The sequence below is a fragment of the Coregonus lavaretus genome, assembly GCF_964263955.1.
Source record: "Coregonus lavaretus genome assembly, contig: HAP1_SCAFFOLD_434, whole genome shotgun sequence".
NCBI classification, from domain to species: Eukaryota; Metazoa; Chordata; class Actinopteri; order Salmoniformes; family Salmonidae; genus Coregonus; species Coregonus lavaretus.
This window is the reverse complement of record NW_028163652.1, coordinates 150,698-173,877: the sequence shown is the minus strand read 5'-3', so window position 1 is coordinate 173,877 and position 23,180 is coordinate 150,698. Positions and strand designations below refer to the sequence as shown.

At 44.1% G+C, this 23,180-nt stretch overlaps 1 protein-coding gene across 1 annotated transcript in view; it reads left to right on the top strand.

Moving 5' to 3' along the window:
• LOC311117912 (uncharacterized protein) overlaps positions 1-23,180 on the top strand; it is a gene marked incomplete at its 3' end in the record, with an annotated part of 102,888 nt that overhangs the window by 14,236 nt on the left and 65,472 nt on the right. The gene's annotated exons all lie outside the window — the stretch shown is intronic.

Sequence of the window (23,180 nt, the reverse complement as noted above, 5' to 3'; positions counted from 1 at the left end):
CTGTAAACTGGAGACTCTGAGGTCAGTATTCCTGTAGTTGGTCAACAAGTGATAACTGTTCACCAGATCCACATCTCTTTACCAGGCACACATAGTCCACACCATATGTGTTTGGACAGAGAAGCTTACAGTTTTACATTTGGTGCTATGCTCCAGCATTTTGGAGATAAAATGTTTCATATTAGACAACAGTACAGAATGTCACCTTTTATTTGAGGTTAATGGTGAGAGGTTAGCATGTTTTGTTGTAGCCTCTGTAACTTTCTCACTCATTATTATTCATGATTCATTCATGATCTTTCTCAATCATGGCATCATTAGGATTCATTCAGTAGTGTTTAGAAACATGCTATCTACCCAATTAGAAAGTAAATTACTCAACACCAAAGAATAGCAGTGTGGTTTTAAAATGATTACAGTGGGGAACAAAAAGTATTTAGTCAGCCACCAATTGTGCAAGTTCTCCCACTTAAAAAGATGAGAGAGGCTTGTAATTTTCATCATAGGTACACGTCAATTATGACAGACAAAATGAGTTTATTTTTTCCAGAAAATCACATTGTAGGATTTTTTATGAATTTATTTGCAAATTATGGTGGAAAATAAGTATTTGGTCAATAACAAAAGTTTCTCAGTACTTTGTTGTATACCCTTTGTTGGCAATGACACAGGTCAAACGTTTTCTGTAAGTCTTCACAAGGTTTTCACACACTGTTGCTGGTATTTTGGCCCATTCCTCCATGCAGATCTCCTCTAGAGCAGTGATGTTTTGGGGCTGTGGCTGGGCAACACGGACTTTCAACTCCCTCCAAAGATTTTCTATGGGGTTGAGATCTGGAGACTGGCTAGGCCACTCCAGGACCTTGAAATGCTTCTTATGAAGCCACTCCTTCGTTGTCCGGGCGGTGTGTTTGGGATCATTGTCATGCTGAAAGACCCAGCCACGTTTCATCTTCAATGCCCTTGCTGATGGAAGGAGGTTTTCACTCAAAATCTCACAATACATGGCCCCATTCATTCTTTCCTTTACACGGATCAGTCGTCCTGGTCCCTTTGCAGAAAAACAGCCCCAAAGCATGATGTTTCCACCCCCATGCTTCACACTAGGTATGGTGTTCTTTGGATGCAACTCAGCATTCTTTGTCCTCCAAACACGACAAGTTGGTTTGGTTTCATTTGACCATATGACATTCTCCCAATCCTATTTTGGATCATCCAAATGCACTCTAGCAAACTTCAGACGGGGCTGGACATGTACTGGCTTAAGCAGGGGGACACGTCTGGCACTGCAGGATTTGAGTCCCTGGCGGCGTAGTGTGTTACTGATGGTAGGCTTTGTTACTTTGGTCCCAGCTCTCTGCAGGTCATTCACTAGGTCCCCCTGTGTGGTTCTGGGATTTTTGCTCACCGTTCTTGTGATCATTTTGACCCCACGGGGTGAGATCTTGCGTGGAGCCCCAGATCGAGGGAGATTATCAGTGGTCTTGTATGTCTTCCATTTCCTAATAATTGCTCCCACAGTTGATTTCTTCAAACCAAGCTGCTTACCTATTGCAGATTCAGTCTTCCCAGCCTGGTGTAGGTCTACAATTTTGTTTCTGGTGTCCATTGACAGCTCTTTGGTCTTGGCCATAGTGGAGTTTTGAGTGTGACTGTTTGAGGTTGTGAACAGGTGTCTTTTATACTGATAACAAGTTCAAACAGGTGCCATTATACAGGTAACGAGTGGAGGACAGAGGAGCCTCTTAAAGAAGAAGTTATAGGTCTGTGAGAGCCAGAAATCTTGCTTGTTTGTAGGTGACCAAATACTTATTTTCCACCATAATTTGCAAATAAATTCATTAAAAATCCTACAATGTGATTTACTGGATTTTTTTCTCTCAATTTGTCTGTCATAGTTGACGTGTACCTATGATGAACTTTACAGGCCTCTCTCATCTTTTTAAGTGGGAGAACTTGCACAATTGGTGGCTGACTAAATACTTTTTTCCCCCACTGTATATTTTTCTCTCTTCAAGCAATACTTTGATAATTTGTTATTTCTAATAATGATAATCCATTTATGAATGGATATGACAGGTTTCAGGACACTGATATATCTGAAAATGTTTAAATAATATACTGCCACATTTTTCACCACCAAAGAATAGCAGTGTGGTTTTAATATAATTTTACTCTTTACAGGCTGTCAGGATGTCTAGTCACAGAGGGAGGCTGTGCTTCTCTGGTCTCAGCTCTGAAGTCTAACCCCTCACACCTGAGAGAGCTGGAACTGAGTAACAATGACCTGATGGATTCAGGAGTGAAGCTGCTCTCTGCTAGACTTGGGAATCCCCACTGTAAACTGGAGACTCTGAGGTCAGTATTCCTGTATCACTCAATGAACACACACACACACTGGACACACACTGGACACACACACACACACACAGGACACCCACACTATATACACACACACACTGGACACACACACACTAGACACACACAAACACACACACTGGACACACACTCATTGGACAACACACACACACACACTGGACAGACACACAAACACACACCGAACACACACACATACACACACACACTGGAGACACACACACATGCAATGATTAATTTAGTAGTGTTTAGAAACATGTTATCTACTGTTAATAATTATACATTCATTCATTTATATACAGTACCAGTCAAACGTTTGGACACACATACTCATTCAAGGGTTTTTCTTTATTTTTACTATTTTTTACATTGTAGAATAATAGTGAAGACATCAAAACTATGAAATAACACATATGGAATCATGTAGTAACCAAAGAAGTGTTAAACAAATTAAAATATGTTTTATATTTGAGATTCTTCAAATAGCCACCCTTGACCTTGATGACAGCTTTGCACACTCTTGGCATTCTCTCAACCAGCTTCACCTGGAATGCTTTTCCAACAGTCTTGAAGGAGTTCCCACATATGCTGAGCACTTGTTGGCTGCTTTTCCTTCACTCTGTGTTCCAACTCATCCCAAACCATCTCAATTGGGTTGAGGTCGGGTGATTGTGGCGGCCAGGTCATCTGATGCAGCACTCCATCACTCCTTCTTGGTCAGATAGCCCTTACACAGCCTGGAGGTGTGTTATGTCATTGTCCTGTTGAAAAACAAATGATAGTCCAACTAAGCGCAAACCAGATGGGATGGCGTATCGCTGCAGAATGCTGTGGTAGCCATGCTGGTTAAGTGTAACTTGAATTCTAAATAATTCACAGACAGTGTCACCAGCAAAGCACCCCCACACCATAACACCTCCTCCTCCATGTTCACCTACTCTGCGTCTCACAAAGACACGGCGGTTGGAACCAAAAATCTCAAATTAGGACCCATCAGACCAAAGGGCAGATTTCCACCGGTCTAATGTCCATTGCTCATGTTTCTTGGCCAAAGCAAGCCTCTTTCTTCTACAATGTAAAACATTGGTTTAAATGTAAAAAATACATTTGAATGAGTAGGTGTGTTCAAACTTTTGACTGGTAGAGTATACAGTTGAAGTCGGAAGTTTACATATACTTAGGTTGGAGTCATTAAAACTTGTTTTTCAACCACTCCACAAATTTCTTGTTAACAAACTCTAGTGTTGGCAAGTCGGTTAGGACATCTACTTTGTGCATGACACAAGTAATTTTTCCAACAATTGTTTACAGACAGATTATTTCACTTATAATTCACTGTATCACAATTCCAGTGGGTCATGTCACGATTGTTTACGAACGAGAAGGACCAAGGCGCAGCGTATATGCGTACATGTTTATTATTAAACTTAACACGACAAAACAACAAACAAACGATACGTGAAGTCCAAGGTATAAACATAAACATACCTCACACGGAACAAGATCCCACAACCCACTAGTGCCAACAGGCTACCTAAGTATGGTCCCCAATCAGAGACAACGAGCTACAGCTGCCTCTGATTGGGAACCACACCGGCCAACATAGATCTACACGATCTAGAAGTACAACGTAGAAATACAACACATAGAAACTACACACCCTGACTCAACATTTAAGAGTCCCCAGAGCCAGGGCGTGACAGTACCCCCCCCCAAAGGTGCGGACTCCGACCGCGCAACCTAAACATAACAGGGTAGGGGCCGGGTGGGCATTCCGCCTCGGAGGCGGATCCGGCTCCAGGCGTGACCACCACCTATTCTCCGCCTCCCTGTTGCGCCCCTGGTCTGGTCTGGACCTCGGCGCGCTGCTTCCCCTCTCCTTCCTCCCACGAAGTACCAAGCCCTGTCTGGACCCTGGTGTGGGAGACCCCGAACCTGGAGAGGGGCTGACGTCTGGGTCTGGACTGGAACCGCTGACTGGAGCTGGACCCGACGACGGTGGAGCAAACTGCTCTGACTCCGGCGTGGAGCCGATGACCAGAACTGGATCAGGCACCGGTGGAGTGGACTGCTCTAGCTCCGGAGTGGAGCAGCTGACCGGTGCCGGACCAGGCACCGGTGGAACAGGCATGGGTCGTGCCGGACTGGACACACTCACCACTGGCTTGATGCGAGGAGCAGGAACAGACCAGACCGGGCTGGCGACGCGCACCACTGTCTTGGTGCGAGGGACAGGAACAGGCCGGACTGGGCTGGCGACGCGCACCACTGGCTTGGTGCGAGGGACAGGAACAGGCCGGACCGGGCTGGAGACGCGCACCACTGGCTTGGTGCGAGGGACAGGAACAGGCCGGACCGGGCTGGCGACGCGCACCATTGGCTTGGTGCGAGGGACAGGAACAGGCCGGACCGGGCTGGAGACGCGCACCACTGCCTTTGTGCGGGGAGCAGGAACGGGCCGGGCCGGACTGGGAACACGCACTACTGGCTTGGTGCGGGGAGCAGGAACGGGCCGGGCCGGACTGGGAACACGCACCACTGGCTTGGTGCAGGGAGCAGGAACAGGCCGGGCCGGACTGGGAACACGCACCACTGGCTTGGTGCGGGAAGCAGGAACGGGCCGTACCGGACTGTGGAGGTGGACTGGAGGTCTGGAGCGGAGAGCTGGCACAACCCGTCCTGGCTGGATGCCTACTTCCACACTGTATGTGTGAGGCATTAGCACAGGACGTACAGGGCTGTGCATGCGTACTGGCGATACAGTACGAAGCACCGGCGCAGGATATACGGGACCGAGGAGGCGTACTGGAGATCATGAGCGTTGAGCCGGCACACCCCGTCCTGGCTGAATGCCCATCTTCGCACGACACGTGCGTGGTGCTAGCACAAGACGTACAGGACTGTGCCAGAACACTCGCGGCACAGTACGTAGCTCCGCATAACACGGAGCCTGCCCAGTCACACGCTTCCTAGCATGAGTACGGGGAGTTGGCTCTGCTCTAACACTAGGCTCCGCCAACCACCCTCTTAGCCGCCCCTAAAATGTTCTTGGGGCTGTCTCTCGGGCTTCCTCCTCGGCCGGCACCTCCAGCGTTGCCGTTGCTCATCTCTATAGCGCGCCTCCACTGTCTCCTCCCACGGATGGCGATCCATTCCGGCCTGAATTTCCTCCCAAGTCCAGGATCCCTTCCCGTCCAGGATCTCCTCCCAGGTCCAGGCTGTCTGCTCCTGGACACGCTGCTTGGTTCTTAGTTGGTGGGATCTTCTGTCACGATTGTTTACGAACGAGAAGGACCAAGGCGCAGCGTGATATGCGTACATGTTTATTATTAAACTTAACACGACAAAACAACAAACAAACGATACGTGAAGTCCAAGGTATAAACATAAACATACCTCACACGGAACAAGATCCCACAACCCACTAGTGCCAACAGGCTACCTAAGTATGGTCCCCAATCAGAGACAACGAGCTACAGCTGCCTCTGATTGGGAACCACACCGGCCAACATAGATCTACACGATCTAGAAATACAACATAGAAATACACAACATAGAAACTACACACCCTGACTCAACATTTAAGAGTCCCCAGAGCCAGGGCGTGACAGGTCAGCAGTTTACATACACTAAGTTGACTGTGCCTTTAAACAGCTTGGAAAATTCAAGAAAATGATGTCATGGCTTTATAAGCTTCTAATAGGCTAATTGACATCATTTGAGTCAATTGGAGGTGTACCTGTGGATGTATTTCAAGGCCTACCTTCAACCTCAGTGCCTCTTTGCTTGACATCATGGGAAAATCAAAAGAAATCAAAGTCCTCAGAAATAGAATTGTAGACCTCCACAACTCTGGTTCATCCTTGGGAGCAATTTCCAAACGCCTGAAGGTACCACGTTCATCTGTACAAACAATAGTACGCAAGTATTAACACCATGGGACAACGCTGCCGTCATACTTCTCAGGAAGGAGATGTGTTCTGTCTCCTAGAGTATCTATTTCCACAGTAAAACAAGTTCTATATTTACATTTTAGCAGACGCTCTTATCCAGAGCGACTTACAGTTAGTGAGTGCATACATTTTTCATACTGGCCCCCCGTGGGAATCGAACCTACAACCCTAGCGTTGTAAGCGCCATGCTCTACCAACTGAGGTACAGGAGGCCTATATAAACAGGTATAAATGTATCTATATCCACAGTAAAACGAGTCCTATATCAACATAACCTGAAAGGCTGCTCAGCAAAGAAGAAGCCACTGCTCCAAAACTGCCATAAAAAGCCAGTCTACGGTTTGCAACTGCACATTGGGACAAAGATCGTACTTTTTTGAGAAATGTCGTCTGGTCTGATGAAACAAAAATATAACTGTTTGGCCATAATGACCATCATTATGTTTGGAGGAAAAAGGGGGATGCTTGCAAACCGAAGAACACCATCCCAACCATGAAGCACGGGGGTGGCAGCGTCATGCTGTGGGGGTGCTTTGCTGCAGGAGGGCCTGGTGCACTTCACAAAATAGATGGCATCATGAGGAAGGAAAATTATGTGGATATATTGAAGCAACATCTCAAGACATTAGTCAGGAAGTTAAAGCTTGGTCGTCAAATGGGTCTTCCAAATGGACAATGACCCCAAGCATACTTCCAAAGTTGTGGCAAAATGGCTTAAGGACAACAAAGTCAAGGTATTGGAATGGCCATCACAAAGCCCTGACCTCAATCCTATAGAATATTTGTGGACAGAACTGAAAAAGCGTGTGCGAGCAAGGAGGCCTACAAACTTGACTCAGTTACACCAGCTCTGTCAAGAGGAATGCGCCAAAATTCACCCAACTTATTGTGGGAAGCTTGTGGAAGGCTACCCGAAACGTTTGACCCAAGTTAAACAATTTAAAGGTAATGCTACCAAATACTAATTGAGTGTATGTAAACTTCTGACCCACTGGGAATGTGATGAAAGAAATAAAAGCTGAAATAACTCATTCTCTCTACTATTATTCTAACATTTCACATTCTTAAAATAAAGTGGTGATCCTAACTGACCTAAGACAGGGAATCTTTACTACGATTAAATGTCAGGAATGATGAAAAACTGAGTTTGAATGTATTTGGTTAAGGTGTTGTGGTGTCGAGACAACGATGCTGATATGCTGTGATGACAAGAAATCCGCTGACACTGTCCTTGATTATAATGGTTTATTACATCAAAGATTACAGTATCAATTTACAGATTCCTGCAGACATCTGGAGAACAACTGACCCAATCTCTAATATGTTATTCTCTCCGTCCTTTGTTCAAAAACATGGTATTTATATCCTATGTAACATAATATGGGTGGTTTTAGATAGACCAATCCCTGGCCTCTACATAGCAGACTCTCCTCTGTTTTAGGGGGCCCCTATAGTAATACTTTCCAGATGTTTCCGCAAGCAGAGCCAAGTTCTGGAATGTTCAGACACTACATATTTCCCCCCTTCGAGACTAATTAAGTCTCGAAAACAAAAAGAATAGGATTATGACAAATCTTGTGTAACTTTAACAATAAAACAAAATGTATGTAGTGTGAACACATTTTTATGAAGTGTAAACAAATCTTTATGGAGTGTAAGAGCGACAAACCTGTCTGGCAGCTTTCTTTCCAAATATCCATCAATCAATCAAGACAGTCAAATTCTCTCACGGCCTCTCTGCCCCAGGCGACCACCTAAGTACTCCAGATCAATTTATACATCTTTATCAATGCATTTTAAACTATGATGCTGTCACGATCGTTGAATGGAGTAGACCAAGGCGCAGCGTGATGAGCGAACATACTTTATTATCTTTAGTGATAATAAGAACAAAACAATAAACGATACAACGTGACGTCCTAGGTTAAACAACCAAACACGGAACAAACCAAAAGGAACAAGATCCCACAACTATTGTGGGAAAACATCCTGTTTAAATGTGGTTCCCAATCAGAGACAACCAGCCACAGCTGACACTCGTTGCCTCTGATTGAGAACCACACTGGCCAACATAGAAACAAAACACATAGAATCTACACACCCTGGCTCAACATATAGAGTCCCCAGAGCCAGGGTGTGACAGTACCGCCCCCCCAAAGGCGCGGACTGCGACCGCGCCTCAACATAAACCAAACAGGGGAGGGCTGGGTGGGCATTCCTCCTCGGAGGCGGTTCCGGCTCCGGGCTTGCCCACCACCCTCCAATAATACCCCTGTAGCGCCCCTGGTCCGGTCTGGCCCCGCTGGCTGGAGCTGGACTGGACATCGTAGGAGCGGATTGCTTAAGCTCCGGTGTGGAGCAGCTGACCTGTACCCGACCAGGCATCGGTGACCCAGGCACGGGTTGTGCCGGACTGACGACGCGCACCCATGGCTTGGTGCGTGGAGCAGGAACGGGCCGGACCGGGCTGACGATGCGCACCCCTGGCTTGGTGCGTGGAGCAGGAACGGGCCGGACCGGGCTGATGATGCGCAACCCTGGCTTGGTGCGTGGAGCAGGAACGGGCCGGACTGGGCTGACGATGCGCACCCCTGGCTTGGTGCGTGGAGCAGCAACGGGCCGGACCGGGCTGACGATGCGCACCCTTGGCTTGGTGCGTGGAGCCGGAACGGGCCGGACCGGGCTGGAGACGCGCACCACTGGCTTGGTGCGTGGAGCAGGAACGGGCCGGGCCAGACTGGGAACACGCACTACTGGCTTGGTGCGGGGAGCAGGAACGGGCCGGGCCGGACTGGGAACACGCACCACTGGCTTGGTGCAGGGAGCAGGAACAGGCCGGGCCGGACTGGCGACGCGCACCGTAGTCTTGGTGCGAGTGGCAGGAACAGGCCGGACCGGGCTGGCGACGCACACCGTAGGCTTGGTGCGAGTGGCAGGAACAGGCCGGGACGGGCTGGCAACGCGCACCGTAGGCTTGGTGCGAAGGGCAGGAACAGGCCGGGCCGGGCTGGCGACGCACACCGGAGGCTTGGTGCGAGGAGCAGGAACAGGCCGGGCTGGGCTGTGGAGACAGATAGGAGGCCTGGAGTGAAGAGCTGCCACAACCCGTCCTGGCTGAATGCCTACCTTCACACACTCTGTGTGAGGCATCAGCACAGGACGTACAGGGCTGTGTACCCGTACTGGCATAACAGCACGTGACACCGGCGCAGGATATCCGGGACCGAGGAGAGGCACTGGAGGCCACGAGCGCTGAGCCAGCACACTCCGTCCTGGCTGCATGCCCACCTTCGCACGACACGTTCGGGGTGCTCGCACAGGACGTACCGGACTATGCCGGACCACTCGTGGCACAGTACGCAGCTCCGCATACCCCGGAACCTGCCCAGTCTCATGCTGCCATGCCTGAGTACGGGGAGTTGGCTCTGCTCTCCATCCAGGCTCCGCCAACCTGCCTTCTGGCCCCACAAACCCGGTGGCCTCCTCTCCTAATCTCCCATTTCGCCCTGTGGCAGCCTCCTGCTGCCCAGTCGCCCATGCCGTGTGCCCCCCCCCTAAAAAATTTCTGGGGTTGCCTCTCGTCCGTCCGACGACGACACTGTTGACGCCGTTGCTCCTCTCTCGCCAGGGCCTTAACCTTAGCCCATGGCCCTTTTCCCCCGAGCATGTCCTCCCAGGACCACAATTTGCCCACCTGGGCCATCGCCAACCTCTCCAGCTCCTTTCCCGGCGCTTCCTCCCATGTCCAGGCTGCCTGCTCCTGGACACGCTGCTTGGTCCTGGTATGGTGGGATCTTCTGTCACGATCGTTGAACGGAGTAGACCAAGGCGCAGCGTGATGAGCGAACATACTTTATTATCTTTAGTGATAATAAGAACAAAAGAATAAACGATACAACGTGACGTCCTAGGTTAAACAACCAAACACGGAACAAACCAAAAGGAACAAGATCCCACAACTATTGTGGGAAAACAGCCTGTTTAAATGTGGTTCCCAATCAGAGACAACCAGCCACAGCTGACACTCGTTGCCTCTGATTGAGAACCACACTGGCCAACATAGAAATAGAACACATAGAATTTAACATAGAAACAAAACACATAGAATCTACACACCCTGGCTCAACATATAGAGTCCCCAGAGCCAGGGTGTGACAGATGCATTTGAATACACATGAAAGCCTCAGAAAACAAAGTACAATCAAACTTGTCCACATTCAGGCTGGTCGACCCATCGGACCCTCCTGTGCATTCTCTCTGTCCCTGCCTAGACCCAATATCCCTAAGCATCCACGAAAAAAACAAAAACATCTTAGGTCCCCACATGTACCCAACAACAGAAAACATCATTCTTCAAAAATTAATACAGAAAGAATATGAGACAAATTATGTATTACACATGCAAATATGTCTATATATCATTGCAGACACTGGAATGTAGTCCACTACACTGCATCTCCTCAGCAGTGTCGACTTTTAATGCAACGTCGATGATGGAATCTGAACATTTCCACACCTTCCTTGTTCCACTTCCTCCAGTCCATTCATATTGTCCATGTTTGAGTATTTGAATCCCCTCTACACATTCCCCCATATGCTTCTGGAAGAAAAGAAAAGACCAAACAGTATCTTTTGCAAAACAACACATGCAAATTAAAACATCAATATCAACAATAATATAAAAATGATATATAAAATGATATATAAATTGAATCACATTCCATTTCCCCCCTTTGATTCATAAGAAAATACTAAATATCACAATAATATGTAAAGACGTGAAAAATGATCGGATATTCAAAATGGATTTCTATCCAACAATACTCCATCCAGTCCCACTTGTTTATCTCCATCTAGATCAGTAACAGTTAACAACGGCATCTGAGTGTTGTCTCCAGGCATTACAACTCCAACCCATCTCAATATCATAGCCTTCGCAAAAGTCAATAACAAAGTACAAAAGAAAAACATCACACACAGCGCTACAAGAGCTGCTACTAAAATCTGAACTATCACTGCTCCCACTGGGCCTAACTGATCTTGCAACCAAGCCTTCGCTGACCATCCAGCTCCTTCAGATCGACCAAACGCATCCCTCTGTAGCTCAGCTGGTAGAGCACGGCGCTTGTAACGCCAGGGTAGTGGGTTCGATCCCCGGGACCACCCATACACAAAAAAAATGTATGCACGCATGACTGTAAGTCGCTTTGGATAAAAGCGTCTGCTAAATGGCATATTATATATTATTATATTATATTATATATATTATATTATTATATTCTTCAATGCATCTATAACACTAGTGATATTATCGGAACTATCGGGGATCAAAGTATAACAATCGTCCCCCGTCAAATTCATAGCCAAACATAAGCCACCTTGTTTGGCTAAAATATAGTCAAGAGCCATATCATGTTTCAACAGCGTCAGTCTGTGACTTCTTTGAGTATTTGACAGAAGGTTAAACCCTCGTATCGTTTCATTTGCAAAACCCTGCTAAGTATAGGTAATATTATCAATGTGATCTGCCAAAAATGTTACACCATACCATGGAAAAAGTCCAAGTCCCCACTTCTCTCCTAGACTTATCCTCCAATGGTAGGATTCCAAATTATGAAATTTCGCCATTTCCCTTTTCACCCTGTTTCCAGACCTAGAATCAGATTTATCAGTGTCCGGTGCCTCCCCCTTTTGAATGGTATAAACCTCATATGGAAGCTTCAACGTCGACATGTAACAACATCCTGTCCATCCATAGGGTAAGAATATATAAGCTTTATCACCACAAACCCACCAAATATCTAGAAAATTCCCAATAGTCACATTACCAGGCAAAAGCTGATCTTTCACCATCAAAGTCCTGCTCTTCTTACTAAATGGAACATTAAAAGTTACTTTATATTTCTCATCACTAACCTTACGTTTATGCTTACCCAAAGTCATCATATAATCATCACAATCTGATATTCCCATAAACATACCCGGTCCATCATATGTTTTATTTGAACAAAAACAGCTTTTAGCCCTCACGGGTTTCACCTTCAATGCTTCAGGAATCGCTGTTAACTGATTTTCCTTCCCATCTAACAAATTCACATAGGGTAATTAATTTAACCAAGAACAATTAAACCTAGGCCTAAACAAATGCTTCGACAGCGACATCATTGTATCTGTTAATGATTGTTGCTGATACAACAGCCATGATAAAGCATAAGATTCACACGCAGTTGATAGAGGTTGAGCCACCGTCTCTAAGATTGAACCTCATGTGCCTGGTGCTGGAATTCTCAACAGACATGGACCCTCAAGATTCCTCACTGAATTTACAGAATGAGTTAACTGCTGGAACCATAGATTCTTACCTGCCCATCCATCTTTAATTTGCAAAACAGAAGAATCAAATCCATATGCCTTCCATTGAGTTTCTCTCTTCCCTAACGAGCGGTATTGATCAGATATATCTTCTTGTCTTCCATCAAAATTAAAGAACTCATCCTTAACCTCCAGGATAGTATTCTGCACTATTTCAGATGAATCTACATCATTCTCTGCTACCATCTGTTCTCCTATTTCAACACTATCCTTACTACCATTTACAGCACTCTCCATCTGTATCATAGACTTCGGAGTCACGTTTACTACATCCTTTAGTTTCAGAAAAGTTGTTGTTGGTGTCTGTGTCACATTTCCGAAATTTGTTATCGCCGTCGTAACATTCATCTCTTTCAAAGTTACTGTTAAAATAGTGGCTTTAGTTGATGTATTAACACTCTTAATTATTTCCAGTGGCAAAGTGACAGATGTCCTCTGTGTATTATTTACTGTTGGAGAGGCTACTGTAATATACTGCTCCTGAACTCCTTTGGTGACTGTGGAAACTTCAACAGACTTTAAATATTCCATCAAAAGCATCACCTTACGAGTTACATAGCCTTCTAACCAGTAATTCTTAACCGGAACAAATTTGAACGCTGGCTCTAAAAAAGTACAAGTATATTCTCCCTGATCTTCCCATGTAACATTACACAATATAAGTGAGCAATCACTCATAACCCTCTTCCACTTCATATCGTTGTACAAAATATACTTCCTTTGACTAGGTGGCACAGCTTCTACTTCTGGTCCTGATAACAACACTTCTTCTCCATAATTATCTCTCCACATGGGAGGAATGTCACCACCCCCACTCCGTCTCTCACATCTACAAGGAAGATGAGCTGTACCACCCATCCTAACCCTAATGACAGTCTTTTCTTCTAAAATTGGTGTTGGAGCGATTTTTTGAGGCGCCATTGTAATCAAATGTGATACATTTATAGCTTTAATAACTGTCAATGTTGAAAGAGTTGAATTGCTTCTCACTGTTGTTGTATTAGGCTGAAGTGTTGATGTCATTGTTGTTGATTCATCTATTTTCCCTACAGCTTGGAGCTCTTTACTTGTATTTCCATCTATCACCACTAGTGTCACTACATTAACTCTCAGTCCCGACTCTAATCCCTCACTTTCAAACTGTGGATTATAAAAAATACATTTATAATCACCTTGATCCTCCTGCTGGGAATTGTACACATAGAGACTACAATCACCCTAAATCTTCAGTCTTCTCTTATCATTCAGCAACACATACTTTCTCAATGCAACTGCTCCTAACAGATCTAAACTCCTGCCATAGCTATCTTCCCACTGAACTCTAAATTTCCCTTCACCACTGTTCTCTCTCATGCACTGACATGGAAGCTGAGCTGACTTTCCTAGAGTTACTTCAACCCTAGTTTTCGTAACGTTTTGGTCTGACTTTTCTCCTAACTGGTCTGGGCCTACTTTGTCTAACTGAATCACCAGCTTCTCCTGTAACAGAGTTGCCCTTGGTGATCTCCGCTGTTTCACATTCCACTGAAATATTCCCTGTTGTTTCTGGGACGTATTGAAAATCAATGTCCCCAAATCTCCTTTCCTTTCCATCCATTGCAGAGTCATCTCTGGCATCATCAGAAGCGTATACATTATCATCAACATTGTCCACAACATGGACAATCTCTCCTTCTGGGTTTTGACTCTGGATATTGTCATGCATCTCTCCTTCTGCCTGTTCTCACCCTATCTTCATCCTGCTCTCTTGAGCCTTCAACATCCTGTCTCTCTGCGCGTGGCACCTCTTCTCCAGGCGCTTTAACACAATTTGACAAATGATACCACGTTGGAGACCCTTTAACCTGGACAGCTGTTCCAGTACTACGAACAACTTGAAATGGTCCTTCACAACATTCATTATACCACTTCCTTCTAAATACCTTCACGAACACCTTGTCCCCAGGTTGCACTGTACTCCTTTTTTGCTCATCAAGCTTCTCCTGCACCTCTTCTTTTCTTTGCCTGTCAGAAACATATGTGGACAGCTTTTTATGAAAATTGTGCGTAGGCATCCTTCTTCCTGTGACCAGTTCACGGGGTGTCATACGTAGATCACGCAACTCACTTGAGCGACACACCATTAATGCTAAAGGAAGCGCCGCTATCCAGTTTAGACCCGTATGCTGGCAAATTTTGACAATGCGATTTTTCAAGACACCGTTCATTTTTTCACAAATCCCTTGACTTTGTGGGTGATAAACTGCTCCAAGACGTTGCTTAATTCCCAATTTTTGCAACATCAATTTCAATGATTTATCCACAAATTTCTTCCCATTATCTGAGGATATTCGATTGGGAAGTCCCCACCTGCTTATGACTTCTTTACACAAGAACTTGGCAACCGATTGAACATCTTTTCGCTTGGTTGGACAGGCCTCCGGCCATCGTGAAAATCTATCTACAACCACCAACATGTATCTTTTCCCATCAGCTGGTTTTATCATATCAACAAAGTTGATAACCAACTCACGCATAGGACCTCTCAGTGTAGGAATGTGACCAGGAAGAACAGTCACACCACTGCGAACATTATTTTTCAGACAGATTGTGCACCTGCCTATGACATAGTCAACCTGTTAAAGCAAATATGGTTCCCAAAAACAATACTTCTTTGTGATCTTTCTCCTAACCTCCCCCCTTGCAACATGAGCTAACCCATGTGCTTCCTGAATCATCAGACCTAATAGGTCTAGAGGCGCTACTATCAACCCCTCATGGTTTCTCCAAAGACCAGTAGCATCTTTGACGCCACCTTAGCACCATAACTGTTTGTCGATCGTAGAAGCAGCTTCCTGCATCAAAATCACACCCTTAAGCGTAATTTATCTTCCAAGTCCACTCCATGAGTCACCAGAAGAACCTTGCCCAATTTGTCCGCTCCTGTGACGGCTTTTGCAGCTTCATCAGCAGCTTTGTTCCCTTGGGTGACTTTTGACACATCTGTTTTATGAGCTATGCACTTAGCTATCGCTACCTCTTTAGGCTTCATCATAGCATGCAACAGTTTCATTATTTGCGCATGATGTTTTATCGGAGAACCATCCGCTTTCTTAAACCCTCGACCTTTCCATACTGTCCCAAACAAATGACATACACTATGTGCATATGCTGAATCAGTGTATATCGTCACTCGCTTTCCTTCTGCTAACAAACATGCTTCTGTTAGCCCCACAAGTTCAGCAAGTTGTGCAGACGTATGCTGTGGTATTATTTCAGCCTTTTCAACAACAAATCCAGTTCCTTGGGCTTTAACTACTGCATAGCCAGCACACAATTTATCTTCCACACAATAACAAGACCCATCAGTCCAATACTCCAGGTCTGCCTTATGTAATGGAAAGGCTTGCAAATCTGATCTAAGCCTCGAGTATTTCTCTGCTTCTTGGACACAATCATGTGGCTCACCATCCTCTGAAGTTGGCAAATTCTCGGCTGGATTCACCGTATCACACCTCACTAGGGTGACATCTTCCTGCTCTAAGAGCCTATTATAGTCTCTGAGCCTAGGCATAGTCAATGTATATTTCCCATAGTTCAGAAGATTTCTGAGACTATGATGGGTAAGAATTGTTACTGGGTAACCCATCGTAACAGATGATGCTTTGTCATACATTGAATAGACTCCCACCATTGCTCTGTAGCACAGGGGTAACCCTAGTTCTACTTCTGAATAAGCAGTAGAGTAGTAGGAAATAGGATGAGGATTCGTCCCTGTGCCTGTCGGCTGACAAAGAACTGCACATGCATATTTACCTCCAGTAGAAGTAGACACATATAGCAAAACATTCTTAGAGTAGTCTGGTAGTGTGAGTGGAGGTGCCTCCTGCAACCTCTGTTTGATCATTTCAAATGCCACATGGCCTTCCTGTGTCCAGGAAAGATTGCTATGGAGTTGACCACTCCCAGTATCTTTAACCATAGCTCTCAAAGATCCCGTCAAACTAGTATAGCTCTCAACCCAAGCTGAAGAATAACCAGCAATACCAAGAAATGTCATCATCACTCTGACAGTTCTAGGCTTCGGAGCCTTACGAATAGCTTCCAATTGACTGTCCGAAATGCATCTGTGTCCATGCGTTATTTTCTGACCCAAATAAACAACCTTCTTGCAACCCAAATAAACAACCAATTGCAACTTTTTCTGTGAAACCTTATGCCCCTTTTCTGCCAATACCTGTAGCAATTTAATTGAGTCTCTATGACATGTTTCCTTATTCTGTGAGCAGATAATTATATAATCTACGTACTGAATGACAGTGCTTTGCAATATCTGATCTATCCCTACCAAATCATCCTTCAGTACTTTATTGAAAATGTGGGGGCTATGCTTGTACCCCTGTGGCAAACGACTGTACTCATAGAACTGTCCCTTATATGTGAACCCAAATAAACCCTGACGTTCTACACTAAGTGGAACACTAAAAAATGCAACACATAAGTCTAACACCGTAAAATGTGTCGCATCAGGAGGAATTTGGGCTAACAAGGTATGCGGGTCTGGCACTTCTGCTGGAAAGTCAGTCACTACCTCATTCACCGCTCTCAAATCATGAACCACACGATAAGTTTCATCTGTTTTTTTCACAGGCAACAAAGGTGTGTTACTCTGAGGATTTTATGTTGTCCTTAAAACACCTGCTTTCGAAAGTCCTTCAATTTGTGGTTCGATCCCTTGGATTGCTTCATCTTTCAATGGATACTGATTCTTCCAAGGAGGTCTGGCTCCTGGTCGAAGTTCAACTTTCACCGGTTGGGCTGATTTCACAAGTCCAATATCGGTACTGTGTTGAGACCACAAACATTCTGGAACTTGTTGCAACATCTCCTCTTTCATAGGGTCTGAATCCATCTTCGCACTGCAAATAGATTAATGTGTCATCCGTACAGCTTGTGGCTCTCCTTGTCCTTGAGCCGAAATCATGATTTTGAGAAATCGCTGATCTTCACTCCTCCAAATCACCAAATTCTCTTTCATCGGTACAAAAACAGCTTTCTCTGCTTCTGTCATCATTTCTCCTATTTGCTTCTGCTCATAGCCTTCAGAAACCAACAAGGTCACATGTGGCACACTCTTCTCAATCTCAAATTCTTTATCCAGATAATCGTCTCTGTTTATCTTCATAGCTGCTCCTTGTGGTCCTAAAATTATGCAACATCAGCTGAGTTGAACTTTCTTTGGTTGATGACTCCACCATTCCTCTGAGTTCGATTGGGCAGCATTCTTGAAATACTTGAGCGTACAATGAAATGGATATTCCAGAAGCCTCGCATCTGGCATGTTTGCCACAATGAATTTCTCCCATATCTTAGCCTGCTTCAAAAAATCTTCACTGAGATTTCCAATCCAGAATACTGAAGAAGAATCCATCTCTGTCGTCATCAACAATTGGTAAACCTTTTCCTTTGGCACTTCTACCAGACAGCCGTCTGGTGTACATTTTATTGTACAGTTTAATTTACACAATGCATCTCTTCCCAACACTGCAATAGGTGTATGTTCTGATACCAGTATGGATATTGTAATTTTCTGATTTTCATAGCAGAGCTCAATTGGTTCCATAAGAGGTATCAGCTGTTTCACTCCCTCAAATCCGATTGTCCTAATTAGTTGATTGGACATAGGGAGATGTGTAGCATCTTCAGGCCGAACACAGGTAAAAGCAGCTCCGCTATCCGCCATCACTTCCAATGGTCGGTTGTTTACTTTCACCTCAATTGTTGGATCTTTTTCCGATCCTGATGCTACCAGCTGACACCCCCCTTTCGGATCTTCTGGGCACCCCTAGAAGATCCGAAAGGGGGGTGTCAGCCCTAAAATCTCACGATACATGGCATTCTTTCCTTTACATGGATCAGTCGTCCTGGTCCCTTTGCAGAAAAACAGCCCCAAGGCATGATGTTTCCACCCCCATGCTTCACAGTAGGTATGGTGTTCTTTGGATGCAACTCATCATTCTTTGTCCTCCAAACACGACGAGTTGAGTTTTAACCAGAAAGTTCTATTTTGGTTTCATCTGACCATATGACATTCTCCCAATCCTCTTCTGGATCATCCAAATGCACTCTAGCAAACTTCAGACGGGCCTGGACATGTACTGGCTTAAGCAGGGGGACACGTCTGGCACTGCAGGATTTGAGTCCCTGGCGGCGTAGTGTGTTACTGATGGTAGGCTTTGTTACTTTGGTCCCAGCTCTCTGCAGGTCATTCACTAGGTCCCCCCGTGTGGGTCTGGGATTTTTGCTCACCGTTCTTGTGATCCTTTTGACCCCACGGGGTGAGATCTTGCGTGGAGCTCCAGATCGAGGGAGATTATCAGTGGTCTTGTATGTCTTCCATTTCTTAATAATTGCTCCCACAGTTGATTTCTTCAAACCAAGCTGCTTACCTATTGCAGATTCAGTCTTCCCAGCCTGGTGCAGGTCTACAATTTTGTTTCTGGTGTCCTTTGACAGCTCTTTGGTCTTGGCCATAGTGGAGTTTGGAGTGTGACTGTTTGAGGTTGTGGACAGGTGTATTTTATACTGATAACAAGTTCAAACATGTGCCATTAATACAGGTAACGAGTGGAGGACAGAGGAGCCTCTTAAAGAAGAAGTTACAGGTCTGTGAGAGCCAGAAATCTTGCTTGTTTGTAGGTGACCAAATACTTATTTTCCACCATAATTTGCAAATAAATTCATTAAAAATCATACAATGTGATTTTCTGGATAGTAGTTGACGTGTACCTATGATGAAAATTACAGGCCTCTCTCATCTTTTTAAGTGGGAGAACTTGCACAATTGGTGGCTGACTAAATACTTTTTTCCCCCACTGTATATATCTCTAACATAAATCTCATCATAACATCTGAAACAGGAGACGTCTTTATTTTATTATAATTTTTTCCCCCACACACACACAATTCAAGAGGAATGCATCCATTCATACAATACACTAAGCATGCTACCGTCGCTCCTTATTTCTCATTGTTCCTTCCAACATTTCTGCTACCTCGAGTTGTAGATATTCAATGAGAGGTTACTTCGAACACATACCTCGTCAACTATATGTCGAGCGGTAACTTACAATGGAATGTATCTTCTACAAACTCCAGTTCCCAGAACTGACCTTAAAAATCAACCTAGTGAGTTTTCAGGATTTTCGGCCCATCCTAATGATCGCCTCGGTTGAGGGCTTCCTTAAATCAGCGACATCCTAAAAGTATACTTTTTCCTTATTTCCTGGCCTTATTCCTTCATGCTATCCCTGGACACTCCTTTTAATTTTATTCAAGCCAAATATCCGTGTGCCCAGTGTTAACAATTCCAATAGACACTCCCCCTTGTTTGCGTTGTTCCCAACGCAAACAAATTAAGAAATTTAGAACGGATTCTCATCACACAGCAAATAACAGCAAAGTGCACACGCAAGTCCAAAAACAGTACATCCCCCCCAACGCACACACACACACAAGCACACGAACTGACCAGCGCCCCAAGTTTGTGAGAAAGTCTGCCGGCGTAGTGAGCTGGAGTCACTTCGTAGCCCATGAATGGAATGCTGGAGAGACGCAACACGTCCCAAAGATCCTCGTCGCCATTCTGTGGTGTCGAGACAACAATGCTGATATGCTGTGATTACAAGAAATCAGTTGACGCTGTCCTTTTTTAAAATTATATATATATTTTTTTCTAATTTTTGGTCTATTTTTTTATTTTTTATTTTTTTGTAAATTTTTTCGGGGGGGAATGGATCAGCTTAATATTGCAGATAGATTGTATCTTCTATCAATGTAATTGTCTGCATCACTTCCAATCCCCCATGTCTTTTTTTATTTTTTATATATATATTCCCCTTTATTACTTCTCAACCCCACCATCCTTTCCCCACCCGGAGCAAACTAGTGAACAACAACGCCCAGGCCTCTACTTCCGGTCTATACTTACTATCCACACCTTATGGACAGAGCCAACCTTACAACAATTCTATATATATATATATATACATATATATATATATATATATATATATATATATATATATATATATATATATATATATATATATATATATATATATATATATATATATTTATTTTTTTGCTCCTGAACTTCTTCTACTCTCAACCTCTCTGATCATTTTCATGATGTCCATCCGGTCCGCCTCTAAATGCCATATCTTTCTAACTGTGCTCCTTCCCAAAAGCTCCCAACATACAACCTATATACTTATTATGGACACAGTATGCCCACATCATTTGCTATCTTTGCCATTATTTGTTGTTATTTGTTATTAGTCCCATCCTTCAACTCTATTCAATACCTCCCATCTATCTCTTAACACCATCCATATAGGATTTCTATTTGCCATATATATTTCAACCGTACTGTGATGTTTTACAAAAGTTCTGAACCTTTCTATTCTCATTGCTTCTACAGATTGTGAATTAAAAATAAACATTTTTGCTAAAAGTATTATTATATTATTGATTGATTGACTATGACTTTTCAGATCACCCAGTAATGCTATCTGCAAGGTTAGTTCCAGGTAAATATTGCAATCCTTTAGCCATTCCTGGACCTGTGTCCAAAAACAAGCTACAAATGGACAGAACCAAAACAAATGATCTATTGATTCTATCTCTTCACAGCAAAATCTGCAGAGCTGGGAAGATTGTATCCCCCATATAAATAACATTCTATTGGTAGCAAGAATTTTATATAATAATTTAAATTGAAAGATTCTAATTTTTGAATCAGGTGTTGTTTTGCGTGTCAGTTCATAAACACTATGCCATGGGATCGGTACGTCAAAGATCTCTTCCCAACTATTTTACAATCTATATGGGACGGCTGTCAATCCTTTGGTCCAAAAACAGTACATCCCCCCCAATGCACACACACACACAAACACACGAACTGACCAGCGCCCAAAGTTTGTGAGAAAGTCTGCCGGCATCTTGAGCTGGAGTCACTTCGTAGCCCATGAATGGAACGCTGGAGAGACGCAACATGTCCCAAAGATCCTCGTCGCCATTCTGTGGTGTCGAGACAACGATGCTGATATGCTGTGATGACAAGAAATCCGCTGACACTGTCCTTGATTATAATGGTTTATTACATCAAAGATTACAGTATCAATTTACAGATTCCTGCAGACATCTGGAGAACAACTGACCCAATCTCTAATATGTTATTCTCTCCGTCCTTTGTTCAAAAACATGGTATTTATATCCTATGTAACATAATATGGGTGGTTTTAGATAGACCAATCCCTGGCCTCTACATAGCAGACTCTCCTCTGTTTTAGGGGGCCCCTATAGTAATACTTTCCAGATGTTTCCGCAAGCAGAGGAAAGTCCTGGAATGTTCAGATACTACAGTGTATGTAAACTTCTGACTTCAACTGTATATGCATATATTAATAGATATTCCAGGTTTCAGGACTCTGATGTATCTGAAAATGTTGAACAAACATATTTTCACCACGAAAGAGTAGCAGTGTGATTTTAATAGGATTTTATTCTTGCAGGCTGTCAGGCTGTCTAGTCACAGACGGAGGCTGTGCTTCTCTAGTCTCAGCTCTGAAGTCAAACCCCTCACACCTGAGAGAGCTGGATCTGAGTAACAATGACCTGAAGGATTCAGGAGTGAAGCTGCTTTCTGCTGGACTGGGGAATCCCCAATGTAAACTTGAGACTCTGAGGTCAGAATTCCTGTAGTTGGTGAACAAGTGAGAACTGTTCACCAAATCCACGTGTTAACCAGACACACACAGTCCACACCATATGTGTTTGGACAGTGAAGCTTACAGTTTTACATTTGGTGCTGTGCTCCAGCATTTTGGATTTGAGGTAGAATGTTTCATATTAGGCGACAGAACAGAATGTCACCTTTTATGTGAGGATATGTTCATACATATCTGTGTTACTGTTTAGAAATGAAAACACTTGATGTGTCTGGTTCTCCCATTTGAAAAAGTCGTAATAATTTGGACATAGTCACTTAAATTGTATTAAAGTAGTCATAAGTTTAGTATTTGGTCCCATATTCCTTACCCACAGTGATTACATCAAGCTTGTGATTCTACAAACTTGTTGAATAAATTTTTGGTTTGACTTGGTTGTGTTTTGGATTATGTTTTTCCTAATAGAAACTGAATGGTGAATAATGTCCTGTCATTTTGGAGTCACATCACTGTAAGTAAGAATAGAAGATGGTTTCTGAACACTTCTACATTCATGTGGATGCTACTATGATTATGAATAATCATGAATGAATCATGAATGATGATGAATGAGAAAGTTACAGAGGAACAAAGATCATACCCCCTCTGTTATTGGTAATGGTGAGAGGTTAGCATGTTTTGTTGTAGCCTCTGTAACTTTCTCACTCATAATTATTCATGATTCATTCATGATTTTTCTTCATCATGGCATCATCAGGATTAATTTAGT